The following is a 4,630-nucleotide window of genomic DNA, read 5'->3' as shown; positions in this document are numbered from 1 at the left end:
TGTGACTGACTGAGATACTGCACTCAGCATAATGTCTTCCAGGGTCACCCATTTTTAATAATATTGCATGAGTTCCTTGTTTTTCAATGCAGCGTAGTATTCCATTGTGTCAATATACCACAGCTTCTCTATCCATTCGTTTGTTGATGGGCACTTAGGTTGTTTCCAACTCGTTGCTATTGTGAACAAAGCCATGATAAACATGGGTGTGCATTAGACATTTAGTAATTTTTTCAATGAATGTGAGCCTCAGTTATAAGAAATAAAAAGGTGTGGAAGGTTGTGTTGGGAGAGTGAATGTCTATTAATAGGCATATGTTTGCTTCTGTATATATAAATCCAGTTATCATTTAGTCTTATTTTCCCATGTGTGGATCATAACAAACTGTGGCTGACTTTGAGAAGAATGGGAATCCCAGAACATTTAATTGTGCTAATGCAAAACCTACACTTGGACCAAGAGGCAGTAGTCAGAACAGAGCAGGGTAACACTGCATGGTTCAAAATTGGGAAGGGTGTACACCAGGGATGTGTCCTGTCTCCATACCTTTTCAACATGTATACAGAGCAGATTATCCGAGAGGCTGGGCTCTATGAGAATTGTGGCATCAGGATTGGTGGAAGATCTATTAACAATCTCCGTTATGCAGATGACACAACCCTGCTTGCTGAAACTGAGGAGGACCTCATGCACTTGCTGCGAAGGGTCAAGGACTGCAGCCTTCAGTATGGACTGAGGTTCAATGTCAAGAAGACAAAGATTCTCACCACTGGACCAATTGGCAGCGTCAGGATGGATGGCGAAGAGACTGAGATTGTTCACAGCTTCAGTTTGCTCGGCTCCACAGTCAACACTCTTGGCCCCAGCACTCAGGAAATCAAAAAGCGTATCTTGATGGGAAAGTCTGCTGTTAGAGACCTCTCTAAAGTACTCAGGAGCAACAGTGTCTCTCTGGAGACTAAGGTGCACCTGATACAGGGCATGGTATTTGCAATCACTTGTTATGCATCAGAGAGTTGGACAATGACTAGGGAGGACAGAAGGAGAGTGGATGCTTTTGAGCTGTGGTGCTGGAGAAGAGTACTGAATGTACCATGGACTTCCAGGAAAACAAACAGATTCATCTTGGAGAGGATTAAACCAGGCTACTCCTTGGAGGCAAGGATTCTGGGGCTTCGTCTGACATACTTTGGACATGTTGCCAGGAGGGACGGGTCCTTGGAGAGGGACATCATGCTTGGGAGGATGGAGGGACGGCGCAGGAGGGGAAGACCCTCGATGAGATGGATTGATTCGGTGACTGGAGTAATCGGGATGGGTGTGTCAGAGGCAGTGTGGTTGCAGCATAGAGCAGGGTTTAGGGCTGTTTTGCATAGGGTCGCTATGAGTCGGAAACGACTCGACGGCACATAACAACAACAACAACAATCATATTCTTTGTTGTGTACCATAGAGTTGGAACCAACGTATAGTTGGCCCTCCAGTAGGTTTTCAGAGGCTGTAAATTGCATGGAAAGAGATCGCCCATCTTTTTCCCTCAGAGCAGCTAGTAGGTTCAAGCCTCGTGCCTGAGGTTGACAGCACTGCACCTTAGCAATAAGCTACCAGAACTCCCTCTTTTTTCCTTTTAATATTGCCACATCTATTGATTTTCTTTTACTGTTATTTTTCCCTCTTTTCCTTTAAAATTGAAAAGGTTTTATAACTGAACTTTAACGGGTATCCAAATATTTCCAATAAATTTCACTCACCTTTGCTTTATACTCTGTACTTTGAGCGACTTTGCCTTAAATGGAGCTCCAAATAAATCATTTTATGTACCAAAATATCTACTGTAAAACATATTCTAGGATGTTGTATGTTCAATTTGTAAACACTTACAGTACCTGAACTGGTCGTAAGTTATGGAGCCAGAGCCCCAAGGAAATTCATTTTAGAAACCATTATATTCCACTGTCATGTTCTCAAGGATGGGAAATAATGCTCTTTTCTTTTTTTCCTACATGAAATAATTACACAAAAAGACAACTTTTGTTTCTTAGAAATCCTATAATTTTGTGTCCTTAGTTTCTGTACCTAATTCTGTTTTTCTCACACAAAGCATCTTTAATCATCTGTGTGTGACGATGATTTCCATCACAGCCCATTCATTCCTCTGGATCCTACAAACAGAAGACACATGCTTTAAATTACCAATATCTCACTTTTCAAAAACACCTCGTTTTTCACTGCCAAAATGTGAAGTAGAAAGTCCTCTTTTTTTTTTTTAAGGTAAAAGCAATACTTTTAAGTTTTATGGATACTTAAGGGATTTTTCTGTTGTTATCCCCAGATTCTAAATTGGCACCTGAACTTCAGCTCCTTCCTCAATCTAATCTATCCTTTCTTTTGATTCTGAAATTACCTTCTTAAAAGTTAACTTTAATCATTTCACTTTCCAAAGTAAAAACTTCCAACAGCAATAGGATAAAGACCACATTACTTAGCATAATTCCGTTCAGTAGACCTCTTTCCTAAAGCTTCCTCTTCTTTTGAATCTTGTCATCACATCTTCTTTCTTATTCTATCTCCTTATCTTACTACTTCTAGATCTAAAATGCAAATATTCTTCACAATTATCTTCTCAGTTTTCTCTTTGTCTATTTCTTTCCCTAGAAATGTCAACTCTTCCCAACTCTAATTGGTAAATATACAGAAATATTTTCTAGAGCATTGCTGCCCAGTAGAAGTGTAATGTAGGGCACAAATATGAGCTTGGTACAATGAATGAATGTGGCGCTTCCATTCATGGCCTCCTATTTTGTGATAATTTATTAAGGAGATAGAATTGGATGAGATACAAGCCCTACCCTACTAGAGGCCTAAGTACGTTCATGGACTCTCAAGACTCTTTAGAGACACTCACTTTCCTGGGACACAACATCCAGATGCACCGCAACTGATAGGATGCAGGTCCTGGGCCTTGCTTACTGGTCTCCTCAGCACTGGCCCACATCACCCATACAGTCACTTGGGTCATGTACTGATGGGCTTTGAGTTTCTGTGAAAGGTCTTTCAGCAAACCACAGAACCCAAAAGACAGAATAGGTGAACTGAACGGAGGACTAGTTAATGTCTGAAATAATAGCGTGGTACAGAATATTAAATATTTGGGACAGTTTTGACCTCTGCCTTTTAGTAACTGGTATTATCTTAATAGAACCAATTGTAATAGCCATGAGTAGATGTTTTTGTTGTTGTTTACCTTCGAGTCACAATTGACCCACAGCTGACCCTCCGGCGGGTTTTCAAAGGCAGTTAATAAATTGCACAGGACAAGATTGCATATTCTTCTCCCATGGAGCAGCTGGTGGCCTCAAACCGCATGCCTTCAGGATTGCAGTGCAGCTTCTTGCCCATGGGCCCCATAGCTCCCTATATTATTTTACATTTTCTAGTAACTCGATGGCACATAACAACAGAAGTTTAACTTCTAAAGTAAAATGAAGATTTTTATTTTAAATAATATTATTTAATCTAATTGATCCAGAATATTATCATGTCAACATGTTGTCAATATTTTAAAATGCTTACGATGTTCTACACTTTTTTCCATGCTCTACACTTTGAAACAATTGTACACTTTACACTTAAAACACTTTTTAGGATTTGCCACATTTCTTGGAAATTCTCAACAACCACATCCGGCTAATGTTTACCATCTTGGACAGTGCAGATCTAAAGCTTAACAACCAAATGTGTGCCTTTAATTACGCTCAACATGTAATTAATGCCCTAACAGTACTTTGGAAGCACTGGTGGTGTATTGGTAAGGAGTTGGACTGACAACTCAAAGGCTTTCTTTGAAAGTAGAAAAATGGGAAATCTCCTGTGTACAGCCTCTGAAAACCCTTTTTTGATCAGTTATGAGTCAGTTTCAGCTTGATGGTAAACAACATCAGAACTTTAGTTTGATCAGATCTTAAACAAAATATATCTTCCACCTATAGTCTCTAAAAAAGCAAAACCCACTGCCATCAAGTCCCTTTCATAGCATAATGACAACTCCATTGGACTCCTTTCTGTACTCCCTTAATTCAACTCATTGCTGTTGAGTTGGAACCCAGTCAGTCATAGGTGACCAGCTAGAGGGTTTCTGAGATTATAAATGGGAGGAGATCACCCATGTTTCTACCTTAAAACCATTTGTGAATTCAAACACAGAGACCCTCAACTTTTGAATTAGCCATCCAAATCCCTAGGGCTTTGCCACCAGAACTCCGTTACAGACTTCCTTGCCATTAAGTTAGAAATGGCCTATTGCTGACCCACCATTAGGTTCTCAGAGGCCGTAAATCAAACAAGAAGATATTGCTCATCTTTCATCTTTGGAGTCACTGGTAGATTTGAACAACTGAAGAGCCACTTTTGGCTTAGCAGCACAAAACCCTACAGAGTACAGCACCAGTCCTAAGTACCTCACAAAAGGACATGTTCTCTTCTTCACTTGTACTTATCAGTTTCCCAACCATAGCTCAACACTTAGGTTCTGTTAACTGTCTAGAATTGAAAAATCAGAGTGGCCTAGTGGCAAGAAGCTCCACTGCAATCCCAGAGGTGCATGGTTTGAATCCACCAGATGCTCTGCTG

The sequence above is a fragment of the Elephantulus edwardii genome, unplaced genomic scaffold (genome assembly GCF_000299155.1).
Source record: "Elephantulus edwardii isolate Elephantulus edwardi_28Jun2011 unplaced genomic scaffold, EleEdw1.0 scaffold00180, whole genome shotgun sequence".
Taxonomy (NCBI): Eukaryota; Metazoa; Chordata; class Mammalia; order Macroscelidea; family Macroscelididae; genus Elephantulus; species Elephantulus edwardii.
This window is presented reverse-complemented; position numbering follows the sequence as displayed.